We start from the raw sequence: 17,074 nt of genomic DNA, 5'->3' as shown, positions 1-17,074 counted from the left end.
TCCAGGGATGGGGCACCCACAGCTTCTCTGGGCAGCCTGGGCCACCCTCTGAACAAAGAATTTCCTCCTAACACCTGATTTAAATCTCTTTCAGCTTATAACTGTTCCCCTTTTTCCTAACACTATCTTGTTTTCCTTCTGTGCTGCCCAGGGAGATGAGGCTGGAGAGGAGTCAGGCTGTGAGGGCGCCTGGCTGAGGAGCTGGGGGTGCACAGCCCCAGGCAGAAATGTTTCCTGCACACCGAGGAGGATGCTGGAGCCCATGCTGGGGAACAACCCCCTGGGGAAAGGGCAGCGTTGTGCTGTGGGACACAGAGCAGGTAGGGACGGTGCCGCTGTCCCCCTACGGAGCTGGAGCTGCCGCCCCTGCCTCCCAGCTCGTCTCCCCCACCCGTGGCTTTAAATGCCTCTCTTCCTTAATCCCAAACAAGTGGGAGTGGGATGCGGAGCAAACCATTTCCAAATGCTTGTGCTGGGGGCTCTGGGCTGGGTTTTGCTCTCCTTAAAGCCAGAGGCGAAATCCACAGGAGACAGAGGTGCTAAGATACTCCCTGGCTGAGTATCAGATGATGTTTTCCTTGGAAAAGAGAGGGGTCCGTGAGGTGCAATTTTGTCAGTGAGCAAGACCAGGTATTTTCAACATCAAAACAGACAAGAAAGTAGAAGCATTTTCTATGGAAACGTAGTTGGATAAAGACTACGTTTGGGATTTGTGCACATAAATGCTTTTACTGCTTTCTTTTACAAAAGCTGGGCAATAATTCTTGTTTTGGAGCTAGAAGATTTTCAAGCAATGAAAACACTCCCTTAAAATCCCCGTTTTAAAAGCAGCCCATTCTGCAGTGAGTTTTTGGATGACTTCTCACCGCGTTTCCCAGCCGGGGCTGTGCAGCACATGTTCCCTCGCGGCAGCAGGCAGAGTGCTGGGGCTGCCCGATCCGCCCAGCACTGCCTTCTCCGTTTTTAGACTCGCTTCTGCCCTTAGCACCGACGTGTGCTGTGCCTGCCTTCAGCAGGAGATCCCCTGCGCAATGGCTGCTGGCTGGTGACAAACCCCGGGAGATCACAGCGCTGGGGAGAGGTGCCTGGGAGGCAGCTTGACAGCAGGGCAAATTCCTAGCTAGCAGTAACGCGCTCGTGCGTTGTTGCTCTTTGATCAACCATGCTTTAAATTGACACTTGGACTTAACTTGCTCTGACTTCCACGTGTAAACTAGCTCGATGTAGGCAGGTCCCTCAGGCTGTGTAAGGATGCCTCCAGATGAATGTTGGTGTGTTTTGACGAGGCAGCCCCCCCCCCATTTTCTACCCTCTCCGTCCCCTCGGCAGGGAGCACCCACCAGCGCAGCAGGACACGTATTTCAGCTCCTTCAGCTGCCCAAAGCTCTCTGCAAAAGCCCAACGTGGGGCCCTCCAGGTTGAAAAGCTTGGTCTCCCCTTGGACAAACCTCCCAAATGGTGTCAGAAATGCTCATGAAGCATAAGGCGGTCTTTCCTCGGTGGTAGGAGTAATGCTGGGTGGCACTGAGCTCAGTTTATTCGGTGAAAAGTAAACGTTCGTACCGGCTGAAACTGTTTCTGAACTGGGATCACGTTCAGTGGGCAATCTGGGAGGGGAAAAAGACAGAGAATGAATGGCAAAACAGCCAGACTAGCAGATGGATTTTGATTTGAGAAAGTTCTCTGCATTGTTTCGGGCTGGTGTTCCACTGCAAAATGTGGGATTTGCTATTTCTGCATGAAAGAATGAGTTTACTGTTTTTAAAAAATATGCAAGTGAAACAAATGAAAAGGAAACTGATTCTCGTGGATTAAGGTAAATGCTCTGTTTGACCAGGTGTGGTTGAGCTTTTCTTACTTTAGTTTTGTTCTGTGTGATGCCTTGTTTTGGAAAGGGGGAAGGGGAGAACACATTGAAAACATTTACGCTAAATCCACCCAAAACAACTGCTTCCTGAGCTAAAAATGACCATTTCCCATCGGTCCCCTTCTGGTCAGACACAGCGACGGAGGGCTCTCCTGCACACACCATCAGTGCAGAGAGAGCTGGCTGCCGTGTGTGACCTCTGGCAGTCACACCATGGCCCCACACCGAGCCCTGAACCATCCCGCAGCTGGTGCAGCTCTGGGTGGCTGCTGGTGTCGTGCCTGCTGCGTGAGCTGCCTGCCGGGGAGCCCTGCTGCTGCCACGGCCTGCTGCAGTGGACAAGGGCTCCCTCTCTGCCCTGCGGCTGCTGGCGCTGCTCAGGTGCCACTCTCAGCTCTGGGGTGGCCGCTCCTCAGCAGAGGTGACATCTGCGTGCATCCCCAGGGGACAGGCTGCTTCGGGTTAGATGGAAGCTGGGTGCCTGGCACCCCAAGTCCTCCTCCTGCGTGCCTGCAGCCGGCAGTGCAGGTGATGCTGGTTATGCACATGACTTTGTGGTGTGAGTTGGGCTTGATCTTCTCACTGAGCGCTTGCACAGATGTCCTCTGGGTCTCGTGAACATGTGTCTTCAATTAATTCTCATCAGCAGGGCTGAGGTAAAACACTTTTCCAGTTGGAAAACGAGATGCCTGGTGTACTTACTCCAAGTGGCAGATTTTCAGGCCGGGTCTGCTCCCATTCAGACTCCTAAGGGCAAATTTTCCACCACCGTGCTGAGAGGCAGCTGCGGGGACAGCACGGGGCTGTTTGCATCCAGCACCCAGAAGGTGGGACGGTTCGGGCAACGTGGATCCCACCAGGGGACTGCCCTCCTTTAGCTTCCTCACCTGGAAGCTGGCTCGACGTAAATGTCCCTGTCTCCAGCATATGCACAGACTTGTTAGCAGGGAACACGTAGGAAGTGACCCTTCATTGTTCCCAGTGTCATTTTACTGCTGAAAAGCACCGAGGTCCGTGTGACAGGTCAGCTTTGTGTGCCTGCTAACGCTCGATGCTGCCATCGCTCTGATTTCTACTGGCCCTTCCCTCAGCACTGGATTCCCTTCAGCAGGGCAGATGTGAGGGTATACAAATCAGGAATTAAAAAGAACAAGCCAGCCCAGGCTGGCAGCCTGTTCATCAGCCTCCGTAGGCTAAAACAGGCTGGCTGCGCACAAGTCAAAATAGCAGCAGTGATTTGATTCCTGTGTTCAATCTAGACACATCCAATCTGTATTTTCTTTCCTTTCTCTTACCCGAAGGATGGAAATCTCGCTCCGAGTGTCTTGTTTTCCTTTGTGCAGGTCACGTAAAATGCTGCCCCTGCGCTCCTCCGCCTGATGGCCTGGCTTCGCTCCGCAGAGCCCCCTGGCAGAGCTGGAGCAGGGCGGAGATCAAAGCTGGAGCTTCTCCTTAATGGCTTTACTCTTACAAATTTCTTCTCTCTTCTACTTCATTTTTTTTCCATAATCAGAGTCTCGACTCCTTTTTTGTTCCTATTCAGGCTCAGGATCAAACAGGCCAGACGTCTGCTGTGGTATTTTTTTTAATCATTTTAATGATTTAATGATTTGTGGAGGTGGGGGGGAGAGAAGAGGGAAATGAAAATAATGATAATACCAAAGAAATGACACCATTTCTTTAATTCAGGCATGGTTGGGAGTGCCTTCTCTTCCCTCTTCTTCCTTTTTTTTTTTTTTTTTTAATCTTGAGGAAATAATCACGATGATTGTAGCCGATGTATGTTGGCAAAATATTTAAGCAGACTTGTGCCTGAAAAAAACATGAATCACATCTATGTTCTTTTTCTTTTAGGAAATACACTGGTTAACACTTTTTCATCTGAAAATACAAAAAAAAAAAAAAAAGCTATTTGAAGCCCTCCAGGTTTTCGTGAGTCAGCGGGGCCAGGCTCTGGAGGCAGGTGTGGGAGGAAGATTGTGGCTGGGAGGCGTGCAGGATGCAGCCCCTGAAGCCAGGCTGCTGGCTTTGTGCACAGATCCGTGCTGCTGTGCTACAGGGAGCCTCAGCTCGCAGAGAAGTCTCGTTTTTCACTCAACATGACACCGTTCACGCTCTGAAAGTTACAGGCATCTTTGGGTTACATACCAGCACCAGGCCAGCAGATTATATGCAAACTCACCCACGCTGCTTGTTTTGGGAGAGGAGGCGCTCAGCATGCCAGCCGTCTCTGGGAAGAGGTCCTTTTGCAAAGAGTGATGGATGGTGGGAATTTAGGCTGTCATTGTGGTCCCCTTATTTAAATTTAAATGCACGTGAAATGTTTTCTGATTACGGAGAGGTCATGTTAATGTACCGACCGTATCCTGTCATCTTGCTTTTCATTTTCTTGTGGAAAAGCTAAAAACTTGAAGCAGAAAAATCAATACAAGCAAAACATCCAAATGTGGTGTATAATTCCCCTTATCTGCATGCCATCGCTCAAAACAAATGCATCAATCTATTTTATGTTCCATGGTTATGAGCTGCCCTGAGGATAATCAAATGCACCTGCAGGAGATAAGGTCGCTGATGCCAGTTCCCACCCTCTTCCACTCTAGCTCCAAGTTTCTCTGCAGCTGCCTTCGCCAGCTCCTTGTCCTCTCTTGGTTCCATTGCTATTTCTTTCAAGATTGCTTTTCCATATGGATAGGTTAAGTATAGGTTTTTTTAATGCCGCATACTCTGGAGAAATGAGACTCGCTGAAAACCTAGCAATCGTAGATGCGATCCTGCGAGTGAGAAAGAGCATGGAGAAGTGCACGGCGGGCCCCTGGCGGGAGGGCTATTGATGTGCCTCCATCTCCCTGGCCCTAATCAAGTTCTCCTCTCAGCCCGTGTCCTGCAGGCCCCTCACTCCCTTCAATGAGGTGAAATTTGCAGACAAATTTCTGCCAGCAGGACGCTGGAGCTCTCCTGCGTGGCGGGATAAAGATCCCTGCAGCTGGGGAGTGCGTCTGGGCAGCCCCCTGCGTGCTTGAGACCAGCATTTTGGCATCCCCATCGGAAAATGAAATAAGACTGAGCTCCCCGGTGGTTCTGCAGCCCGGCTGACCAAGGCAAACAAGTGTGTAAATGGTCCCACATGCTGGGGGTGCGTCAGGAGGAGATAAATCGAGCTTTGTGCTTCTGGTCGTGGTGCTTTGCCCTGCTCTGGAATTGCTTCTCTTATCTCGGGGCAGCTGCCCTCCCCGAAAGGCGTGCGGCTCTGAAAACATGACCTTCCCCAGCTGGTTACCTGGGAGGAATATTTGAAGCAATGCAACCACCGTTTTCTGCCCTGGTATGGAGGGAGATGGGAAAGGTTTGGGGCTGCAAGCGCTGCTGTTGCTGGGCACCTGCCAGCAGCAGCCCTTCCTTTACACTTGTCATCCCTTTAGCTGCTCCCCGTCACCAAATGAAGACTGTAAGTGCAGGATAAACAAAGAGCCCCTTTATACGAGGCAAGTTTTGGGGGCAGAAAGGACTGAAAGGCTCAAGATACGGCCGGGCTTAATGCCGTAAATCTGATTAATTTACCTTGTGACAATCGTAACAAAACAGCGCGGGCTCGGAGCCGTGGCTGCGGGCTGACCTTTGGCTCGCGCTGAAAGGCAGCGCAACGGGGGCTGGGGCTGGCCAGGGGAATGCCCCAGCCTTTCGCTGCTACCTGCTGCTTCCGACAATGCAGTCGGACACAGCTCTCAGGGCGATGAAAAACGCCTCCCCGTCTAAGGCCCCTTTTTTCTCCCGGCCCTGGACGGGGCCAGCCCAAGGGCGTTTGGCTGGGGCCGAGCTGACAGCGTGCTCGGTGCCTGGACGGGCATCAGGCACCAGGCAAAGCTCCCCTTTGGGCTTCAGGGCTGCACCCTGCGTCACCACCTTATGGGGTGAGCCTTGTCTGAGCTGCCCAGCGTGGTGCAGAGCTGAAAGCACGGATTTTTCTGTGCATCCCCCGAGGAGCATCTTCCTTGGGTGCCCTCTCGCTGCCCGATGAGCACGGGGTCCAGCTGGTGCCCTGAGCTGTGCTGCACAGTGTGAAGGTGGATCACTAAATGCCTCGTGTCCCCATCCCACAAACCGCTTGTGCTTGCGAGAACTGCCACAAGGAAAGGTTCTCCTGTGTCCTGTGCTCGACAGAGGGGGATCACTGGGACGTGATGCACGTGCCAACACTGGTTACTGAATTCACATCTTGACTTTTGCTTACAGACCCAAATCCTGTCCTTTGACCGTGCTGGGGACAAACACTCGTGTCAGTAGATGCTGCATACTTTCATCTGGGGCTCTGCTAGACCCGCTGGGCAGGACTAGCCATGCGAAGAAGTCCTCTCATAAAAAAAATAGGCTCAAAGCACAGCACCTCCACATAGGCAGGAATTGTGCTTTACTTTTTATTTTTAAAAAATCCTAACAGATTTTCTTTCTTTCAAGATTTCCTGCAAGTAACGTTACACATGCAGTGAGGCAGGTACCCACGCAGCGGGGCGACGTCCTCCCTGCCTGCCTGCACTCCCTACCCCCTCCATTTGGGTTTGTGGCCAAACTCCTCATTCACATTTCAAGCTCCCTTCTTTACACTGCAACTGTTGGCTTAAGTTCTTTTTGCAGAGTAACTGTCATGAAGAAAGTTTGGGGGATTTCATAGCTTATTTTATTTTTATCAGCTTAAAAGTAATGGAAACCTTAAAAAGGAGATGAAAAATAACTCTAGATTTTAATGGGACCGTATACCAGCAAACAGTTGTCTGCCTTTAAATGCCTTGGCTGGTATCTCCTGATGTGCATCAAAAATAAGTAGTTAATAAATGCATTTTGACTGGAACATCTGCTGCAGCTCTTGGTTGTTAAAGTTTAATTGCAGAGTAGAGCATCAAACTTTTAGACAGTTTGGGGACAGAGATTGATTGGGGTCACCAGGTTCTCCGGAATAAAATCCCAGCCCTTATCTCTGAAATGCAGCGTCCAATTGACTTTCTCTGGACCGTTACACAGCCCACGGTGCTGGGCAGCCCAGAGTGGCCGAGCATCACGCTTCTCAAAATCCTCTCCAAGCAAATGCCACGGCCCTCCGAGGGCTCTTGGAGGCACAGCTTTCCCCACAAGGACCGAAGAAGTGCTGATGACACCGGTGGGACGAGGGCTCGGCCATTTTCCACCCTCAGGCTGTATCCAGAGAAGCGTTGTTACCTGCAGGACGGCATTCTCAAGGTACCCAGCTACACGGGGCTGTGTGATTAAAAAATGCCAGTTGTTATTCAGCCAAGCCGAGCGTTTCCATGCAAATCACTGAAATCCATTTAGTCCGGGATTCTAGCCTGCAGGACAGGGAAAGCCTCAGCCTCTGAGCAGAGCTGGGCTGAGCGTGGTGCAGTTTGTCTGACAGGAAAATAAGGTTAAAGAGAGCACTTCACACCGAAGCTGTGGCTCATGCTGATTACTCACCGACTCCCAGACAGCTTGGATTTGCCAATCAAATCATTTTTAGCCAAATGTGCCAACGCCAGCCCTGGCCGCCCTCTCCCATGCCGCCCAGCGCTTTGCCAGCCCTGGGGAAAGCCGCCTTGGATGGCCCTCCTGCTGAAGCCTGGGGGGTTTCTGGCCCCCTTGTCTGACAGACAGGTCGCCCCTTTCTCCCCAAACCCCCCGATGGGGTGCAGCCTCTGATGGGACAGGTTTGGGAGGACAGGGGGCTGGGAAAGCCACCAGGGCCGGTGGGCAGAGGGGACCCGGAGCCCTCCCGGTGCGTTTTGTTCCCCAGCCCCTAATCCGCCCTTGTGTGCTTTATGGTCCTCCACGTACTTCAGGTTTGGGGAAAGCAGATTTCCCTTGTGCCCCCATTGATTTACCAGCGCCAGGGTCTGGCTGTTGCCCTGGGTAATTGGCAGCAGTGACATATCTGGGCTGAACTTTATTGTATGTGTTAGGGAAAGTCAGCAAACAGAGCTGAGTGCGCTGTCAAGTATTGCCTTTGACTTTCTATTGCTGCCGTTTGGGGCCTGTTTTGTCCCTGCACTGAGAAAGCCTCTGTTCTGGTGGGGGCTTTGTCTGGGATGCTGGAGGTTAGTCTGAGGAGAGCCGTCTGAGAGACCCCGCTAATCCCTTTTTACTTTTTGAACAAGAAAGTCAAGTGTTTTTTATAATAATAATAATTTGAGCTAATAAGTAACATGCTGGCTGGAGCCGCAGCTGCCTGGGGTGGAGCAGATTTGTTTTCTCCATCTAATTAGGAAGCCTGAGCTAACGTCTCACATGTCCCCACTCGCAGTCCCTCTGGAGGGGCCTGGGGTCCCACAATTATCTCCAGGCTCAGGGTGCCCAAGTTTTGCCATCCAGGTCCTGCCGTGCCCTACACGATGGGAGCCCCCGGGCTCTGCCGTGTCCCCGGGGCAGGACACCCACCCAGGCACCAGCCCGGGTGAGGGCAGGCTCCTCCTCCTGTGGGCAGAAATGATAATTCCATTATTCCTGTAATTCCTCCACTCTGCGTTTCTGCCTCATCAAAACGCATTAGCAAAGTAAATCTCCGTCAGGCGGGGAGCTCTGCCCTCCTCCCCGGGACAACCCTCCTCTCAGCCTGTGGGAAGATTCAAAGCACGGCACTAAGTGAAAAATCATGCAGCTGGGGCAGGCAAATGCCCGGACCTGTGTTCATTAACAGTATTGTGTATCATCTAGATGCAAGAAAGTTTCAGGGCGTAATGATTTCCTCTTCAGCGACGGGCGCAGTTTGGTGCCAGCTCGGAACACGGGGAAAGCCCGACCTGTTCTTCTCCTGCCCGGCTTTGGTGGCTGTTTTGCAAACACTTCAGGAAAGTGTTCAAATTCCCATAAAAATGATTTTCGGTGGAAGATGAAAGAAAAAATATATTTTCTATTCAGCGATTTTTTTCGGTAAGATTAACTTCTTGAGACCTCAACTTTGGCCCTAACCGGCCTTGACAATGGCTCCTTTTTCAGAAGGTGATGCAGCTATCTGTAATTAGCCACGGCTAGTTAATAACTCATCTGTTAACGTCTGAGCCCACAGACGGAAGGCTTCGCTGTACAAGGAACCAAGGTTAGGCCAACAAGGATAAAATCACGTCTATTTAGGTCTAATGAATTCCATTTCCATTGTTGCTGCGTGGTGTTTGGACAGTCGGATGGATTGCTCAGCTCCGCCACCGCCCCCCGAAGGGCTCTGACTGCCGGCGGCTCAGGAGTTCCCTCTCCCTCTGCTAGCCTCCTGGGCAAGGATGTAATTGCAGAAAATGGTGAGAACAATATTCTGCACTCTTTAGTTTGACCAACAAGTTGTTCAGAGTTTTATTGGTGGTAGCTTGTTTAAATTTCATTATCTGTTTTTGTATCCCCTGAAGTAACAGAGAACGTAGTTCAACTCCAGCCCCCTGTTGAACATAGTCCTTAACGCAGTCCTGTTATGAGATGCTGTGCCCTGCGAATTTCTGCCTTCAAATATAACAACAGGGTCCTAGCTCTGGTGCCTCATAGCCTTTGGTTTGGTGATTACGTTCGTTCTTTTTCAAATGCCTCCAGAGCTCTGAGATATTTGGTACGGCACAGCTGAATGCTGACTGCCTTTGAATAATCCTGATCTTTCTGTGTCTGCATTTCACGGCAAGCACCCAGCTCCGTTCGTTGTGAAAACCAGCACACAACCAGGCGGTGCCACCACGAACAGCCCCAGCTGGTGCTGGCGCCGGCTGCAGCTAGCAGAGAGCTGGCGAGGAGCCTTCTCCTGGTAAAGCTTTAGTGACCAGGCCCAGTTCTGGTCATCAGTTTGAGAAAAGAGGTGACGAGGAGCTCCACAAAGGGACATTAAACTCTAAGACACCGACGCAACTTCTGTCTGAAAGTTCTGCCTGCAGACTGTGTGGTGCTTGAGGGACAGGAGCAGTGATGCTGCCCCGAAATTTCCGAGCAGGACGGCTTCCTGCTGCATCTCCGTGCTGCCGACGTCTGCCCCACTGACCTGCACTCAGGAGAGAGATGTACTTGGAAATAAATGCTTAGGAAAAAACATATTTCTAGCTAGGAAGGGCACGTTGAAGTAGGAGGAGCAATGGCTCTGCCCTGCAAAGATTTCAGATTTTTGAAAGCTGAAAACTCTCCTGGTCTGCACCTAATTAAAAGACAAAATTCTTGATGAGGATTACTTCATATTTTTTGCAAACTAGAAATCTTAAACCATTACAATCAAAATGAAAGTTCAGCTTCGACAACCTTTTAAATGTTTGCATTTTTGACTAGGGTATTTCTAAACTGTATTCCCATTTGTGTGACAAGCGCTTGACACCAGAAGTGTGCCTTTTCCCATTTCAAAAACTGAAAGAAAAATCACATTTCAAATTGCACCCAAACTGACCCTTTCCCCGAAACTTTCTGCTTTGACGTGCTGTTGAAAAATTCCCACCCGGCTTTAGTCATGGGAAAGAATTTTCTCCTTAATGTTGTTTTGGTAAGAAAAAAAATAAATCTTTGTTTGCATGACTAGGTCTCAGTCATGAAAATCTGACCCCAAAAAATGCTGCTGAGGGTTTCCTCTGGCTGCAGAGAATCGCAGCGAGACAAGTCATTAGAGAAGGTGCGTGCTCTGGTGCGGTGCGACCTGGTGGGATGGGGGAGAAGAAAACTCTGGAAGCTCCTTGCTGCTCACGGGGTGTTTTGGTCAAGGTGGAGCACTTGAAGCACACGAGCTTCTGAGGTCGGGCTGTGTCACATCCCACCCATGCGCACACGTGCCGCGGTGACGCTGCTGAGCAAGAGCTTTGTGAAACAAATCCTCTCCCAGGCCTTGGGGGGACCGACGCTGCTGCTTCTCGCTGCCTCCAGCAGGACACGAGGCCTCCTCAGGACGAGCAGTTTTGGGATCTCCACGAAGGACAAGCCGCACGTTGTCCCACGTCCCTGACGTCCAGCCCGTCCGTGAGACAGGCAGGTGTTTATCAAGGGTTTGGGTGATTCCTTGGTATTTCTCCAGAGTTCTTGTCGTATAAAGCCAGGCAGGAAATCTTGTAGCAATGGTTTTTCCGGTCTGACTCGCAGCCAGGCCCGTTTTGAGGGCTACCTGGAAATAGCTGGAAGATGGTCTTGGCAGGAAACCTTCCCGCAGCGGGAGCCCTGGCTAGGAAGTGGAGTTGGGCAGGGATTAAATCCGGCCTTGTCAAACCTTGGGAAGCTCTGGGGTGTGCAGGAGAGAGAGGATGCAAACACAAGCACTGCCCCGCTGCTTTAAGCTGTGTTTCCCAGAGGACATGAGCTCCCGTGTTACTGGGACACGAGCCTGAGCTCCGCTTGGCTCCACTGGAAATCCCCCGGGTTCCCGGGCTTGGCCATGCCTGCTTCTCTCTCCCCCGCTGGAAACCAGATTAATTTCCTTGTGTAACTGTGCTTCCTCCCTCCTGAACTCAGGCTTTTCAACATGCTCTTCCCTTTTGGCTGCGTGGTCAGTGCCGGGTGAGCTCCTCTCTCTGGGAAGGATGCTAAAGTTTGTCTTTGTGCCGAGTAAAACCAGAGTGACCCTCAGATCGCTCCCCAATCCCCTGTCTTTAGTCTGGCAACAAGAGGTAAATCTTGTTACAGTCACAGTCAGCCCTACAGAGGCTGGTGGTTGTTGCTGGCTTTCCCGCTGGAAAATGCTGTGTGACTGATGGACAAATTCTTGGAGGTTTCAGGCATTTGGCTCCTTACAACACCAAGCATGCAAAATCACCCGTCGTGTTCGGTCCAAGCTAAGCAGACCGAACCGCAGCCTCTGTGGTTAATAATTGGAGCTACAGATAGGAAGGGAAGAACAAGAGTTCCGACCTATACATGCTAAGTCTCTGAACTTGAAAAATGCTCAGCATTCAGCCTTCAAGAGCACTTTTGAAGCTGCCTGTGGAGAAAATAATTAAAGAGATGAAAGATACAGTGACTGATAGCAATAAATCACACGCGGCTGTCTTTGCCCTCTCAGCAAATGTAAATCACTTTTGCCTTTAAAATACGGCAACAGGCATTCTCCCCAGATTGCTCCGAATTTATTAGACAAGGTCATTAGGAATGTATTAGGGCAAAATCTGAATTTATTAACTGAGTTGCTTAATAGCTTAATTGTTCAGCCAGCGGCGGCTGCGTGCGCTGCCAGGCTCGGAGGCGCGATGCTGTCCCGGGGGACGCCGCTGCGGCGCGGGCATCGCAGCTCCACGGGGTCCAGGGCTGGGGCCATGTCTAATTAGGCAGGTGTGTTTGTTTCCCCAGTAATTGGCTTAAAGTTGTCCAGGGCGTCTTTTGAGAAGGAAAACCATAGCAGGGGCTGCAGCTGGACCGTCCCAGAGCTGGTCTCGGGCTTCGTGTGCGTTAATTTGGAGGGGCGGTGGTGATGCTTGGTGCCAGTCCCTTCTGGGACCTGCCTGCAGCACGCACATCCCTAAGCCCTGGAGCTCGCTTCTATGGACTGAAATGTTTGAGTTCAGCTGGATTTGTGTGTGCATGCAGGAGGCCCTTCTAGCCTCGAGCTCGAAGGAGCTGGGGCTGGAACTGCCCTGCAAGGAGTCCTCCTCATGCCGCCAGCCCCTGTCCCTGCTTGCAGGGGGTGCACGCCGCAGCGTTGCCCTCCCCATTGGGACCAATCTCCAGGAGAGGCGTTTTTGGAAGCAGCCAAGCCCAGCAGCTCATCGCACAAGTTTCCCTGCCCCAGGGACAGGACCGGGGAGCGGGGCTGAGTCACAGGGCTCTGGCAGTGACCGCACTTCTGAGGTTTTGGTTTCACAGAGCGCTGAAGGATGGGGACCGGGCGTGCCTCACTCATCTCTGTGTGTTCAAAATCACGGAGCTCAGCTCCAGCAACAGGAGAGAGGTAGATAATCCAAATACCAGGTTTAGCATGGCTTTCTGCTCACAGAGAAGCTCCAACTGCCTAGGCACCTCCAGGATCCATCCGATAAAATCTCAACACCCACATCTGCTACCCTCTCTCTTAGCTTAGTCAAACACAGCTTTGCATTTTCTTGGCAGGCAAAGCCTCCACTGAGCCTGCCAGCTGAGACAGCAGCTTCTCCCAGGTCAGGAGATGCACAAGTGAAGACTTCCAGCGAGGACCGGTTCCTCCTGGGATGTCCAGTTCCATGAAGTGACACCATTTGCTTAGTTTTCCTCCATTTCTGGGGGATAACTTGGAGTCTTGTCTTCCTCCTGCTTCCCACTCTTGTTCTGCCTGCCCAGGGGTGTGCAGGTACCCCAGAAGTTAATGTAAGAAGGGACGGAGGTAACTCTCCTGAAATCACTGGATATTTTGCTTAGTGGCGTACTCCATGGTTAGACCCCCGAAGTTTTCACTGAGGCACGTTTTCTCTTTCTCCCTGGTGATGGGTAGTGCCAGAGTAAGGAAGAAGGCAAGAGGAGAAAACATGAGGTTAATGACTGCAGTGACAAACTTTATTACAGCAGCTTTATGGGGGGAAAATGTCTCACAGTCTTTGCCACACAACAATGTCCCGACAGACATGATGTCATTGCGTCTTAAAAGGTGTTTGAGTTGGAAAATCTTTTCAGCAGTGTTTTAAGGGGCTGTTTAAATGATTAATAAGGTTTATGCATGTGATTTATTATCTCAAAATAAAAACGTACAGTAGGTATAAAATGTATTTGAAAGGGATGACTGTGTTTATTAATGTTACAGGTGTTATATTCCCAGACATTTATCAAAATAAATAAGCTTAACTCCAAGAGAAGAATCTGGTCACACATCTGCAACCCGGGACTATTTACGTCAGAAGGAGGAAGTTTAGGGCAGAATATTATTTTGAACCTTGAATCACAAAATACTACAAACATGAGATTTCTCCTGTGTTCCCTGCTCGCTGTAGTATCACCCAGGTATTTGACGTGTACGGTCATTGTGTACTCATTAAAGCTATATTAAGTGTTTATTATTGCACATCTGAGAACTGTATTTCCTCCAAGCATGGCTCGTTTAGGTTAAATTCTTCATCCCTGCCCGGCAGGCAGAGGGGAGGGACAGCTGCTGGGGGCGAGGACCGCACATGGCCAGTACCAAAATCAGCCTCGGTCGGCTGTTTGCAGCCTTTCAGTTGTTTCTCTTTCACATTCCTCTTCCCCACATGTAGTCTCTTCCAAGAGGCCAATTTACGTTTGTAGCACAATCTTTCTGAGCCTGAGTCCTGTGCGTGTTTCGTTTCAAATATTCAAAGAAAAAAGCAAGACTTCCTTTATTTCCAGTGTAAGTTTTGCTTTTGTGGAAGTTTTCAGTGACAAGACGGCCTTGCTCAGACACAGCTCATTCTGTACATCTCTGCATGGCAGGAAACCAGCTGAGATGATCAGAAATGATGAGGCCCGGGATCTCCTCACACACTGGCTGTGTGACAGCTCCTTGCCTCTTTCCTCACTGCCGAGGGACGCGATCCCCGGCGGCTGTGCCCCTGCTGCCCTCAGAGCCTGTCCGGATCCTGCGCTGGCTCGAGGGGCTTCACTTGCCCGTGGTGGGGAGAGCCCAGGCTGTGCCATGGCACTCAGAAGTCTCAGGCCTGACTTCCCCAAGACGTTGTTTCCTCCAGCACGAAACAAAGATAAGTATTTCCCTGACCCGGCGGCACTGAGGGTAAGGGTGCTTCCCCCTATGCACGCATGCGCAGATAGAATCAGAACCTAACAGAGACCGGCTGAGAAGCCCCCTGTCCTCCCCAGGACTTACCTACAACCCTCTCACTCCCCCAGGGACACCGGTGTGCCCCCTGCCCTCCTCACATCTCCGTCCCGTGCCCCCAGCCCTGCTCACGGCACGGCTGCCTGCCCATGCCCGGGGGCCCTGCTGCTATTGCCTACAGCGCCCTTTGGGCACCCCCTGGCATTTCCAATTTTTATTAAAATAAGCCCGAGTGGAAATTGCATTCTGCCTCCTCTGGGGTTTCCATGGAGCAGATCTAATTATCTTTCTTTAATAGCACTAATTGGTGGGCTTACAGAGCCGGCCACTGCCCCGCTCCCCCTTTATCCCTCGCGCGGCCCTGGCCCCTCGCGCCGGCTGGGATTTGAGCACGGTCGGCCGCCTGGTGAAACCGCTTTGACTTCTTGCCCTCAATTCGCTCGTGCTACCTGAGCTCCCCAACCTGTTGACAGAGGAGCTTTCCTTTGTCTTTGCAAATTGACACAGCTGCACGCTCGGCAAACAGACTCAGACGCTGAGCTTTGGGCTGAATGGATCCTCCAGATTAGCGCGGGGCAGAATCAGCTTTAAGGCAGCTAAGCTGGAGCCAGCGGCAGGAGAATGGAGTGAAGCTCTTTATCAGGATTCACTGCCATAGAAAGGGGCTCCTCGCTCTCGCAGAGATATTTACTTCCCTTCGGGGACGGCATTCCTGGAGCCGATAGCTCATCGTGACCCTGCACCGGAGTTAATTAGCCTACTGTATAATGGGGAGATTCGCCCGGAGATTACACGAGGTGATCCCTCACCACACACGCTGTTTGCTGAGTGCTTTGGGGCTCTTGGCAAGCACAAAAGCACAAATGCAAGCAGCAGAAAATCTGGCAGGGGGTGGGGGCCGACAGCGCTCGGACGCAGAGCCCAGGACAGGGGCTGAGCCCTTCTGCACCCCGTGCATGAGGGTTTTTTGCAACCCCCTTTGGAAGTGGGCACAGCAGTGAATGTGGCAAAACTGGAGAAAAGGGGCAGAAAAGATAGGTGATGGGCAGCCGTGTTTGCTGCAAACTGCTGGCTCAGCCCGTCTCACCCAGGGTTTATCAGCACATGGCACGAAGACCAGGCACCCAGCAGGTCACCCCGTGTCCTGTAGGGTTACTTTGGGCATGCCCTGCAACAGACCCTAGACCTTTTCACAGTCCCTGTAGGACCAGGCTCTGCCTTGAATTAAAGCCAGGCTGGGAGTGCAAGGGGGAAAAGCATCCCTGCCATCTGCCTGCCCTGTCCTGCCCTGCGGCACGGGACAGGATCGCAATAGAGGCAATTAATGCCGAACAACTTGTTAATGCTTTTATAGCAGGTTAAAGAAAATGCCCCGTATAAAACTACAGGAGACCCTCTATAATTCTACACGGCTGTAAATATGCATTAACTTAATTACTATCAGCAATTACATCTCAGTTTGGGAACAGTTAAAGTGGGTGCACACGAAAAGGGATTATTATTCCTAGAAAATGAGTGCGGAGATGAAAGGGATTTATTTCTCGCCAGCTAATGAGCAGGGGCAGAGGTGCAGGGCAGCATCCCCTTGCTCTGCAGGGCTCACACAGCAGACGCAGGCAAGAGGAGTGCACGGGGCAGGGGTGAGGGCAGCGAGGTGCAAACGTGCTCAGGGCTCCCTCGCTGCTCGCACCCACCCCAATGGCAGGGTGAGGAGCAGCGGGGCTGGGGACAGCAAAGAGTGGCTGTGGCAGCTCCCTGCTGGGCTCTTTTCTTCATTTCTCCCCTGGGCTTACAAGCTTGTGTTGCTTACAGCTAAGGGAGCTGGCTGGAGATGTTTGGGATGGATGGTCTGCATTTCACAGGCATCAGATTTTGCCCAGAAATGTCTGAGTTGAGCCCAGAAAGAGCTAGGAAAGTATCTCTCCTTGGACTGAGAATCTGTCTCCTCCTCATGCCTTCTTACAGATGTTTCTAACCCTGCTCCTTAAAGATAAATGCCTGGTTCCTGCTAAATGTGCCCCGATTCCCTTCCCTGGTTTTGTGCCTTGTTGTAACTTTCTCTACGAAGTTCAATATTTGTTGTTTCTCCTTCCTACCACGAGTTTTGGATGTGTAAGAGATGCTCGTTTTTTTTGGTGTTGCTCCAAATAGTTTGAGAACTATGTGCCTCACCCCAGAGCACTCATTTCTGCCTTCAGACATTTTTTCAGACCCTTTTGGTACTCACCAACGTTTCAGCACAGTTTGCAGTGTGAGCACCAGAAGGAGGTAAGCACTTCCCCGTTATCTGGCCCAGGAGCCCCGGGTATTTAGCCACAGCACCACTCTGCTGGAGCCAAATCCTCCACACTGATGGTTTCACATCAGGTTTTGCACTCTTTCTTCCTGGACATGTAACTTCACATTGGCTTATTACAGGGCCCAGTCACATCGGTCATGGAAGTGCACAAGGTTCCCAATAACTTCTATGGCTGACCAGGACGCCCGAGGAGGCAGTCCTGGTTCTGCAGGATCCTTTGTACAATGTGTAAAGCAGC

The 17,074-nt window shown here is 51.3% G+C and overlaps 1 long non-coding RNA gene across 1 annotated transcript in view; it reads left to right on the top strand.

Annotated features, from left to right (window-relative positions):
- The window catches only part of LOC310904552, a 48,708-nt gene extending 43,635 nt beyond the window's left edge, over positions 1-5,073 (top strand). The window contains exons 10-11 of the long non-coding RNA XR_014588438.1: positions 152-320; positions 3,722-5,073. This is a non-coding gene — a long non-coding RNA (uncharacterized lncRNA). The remainder of the gene's footprint in view (positions 1-151; positions 321-3,721) is intronic.
- The last annotated feature ends 12,001 nt before the right edge of the window (positions 5,074-17,074 follow it).

Source organism: Anser anser (genome assembly GCF_964211835.1).
Source record: "Anser anser genome assembly, chromosome: 9".
In the NCBI taxonomy this organism is placed as follows: Eukaryota; Metazoa; Chordata; class Aves; order Anseriformes; family Anatidae; genus Anser; species Anser anser.
The sequence above is the reverse complement of the archived record's forward strand: the minus strand, read 5'-3'. Positions and strand labels throughout refer to the sequence as shown.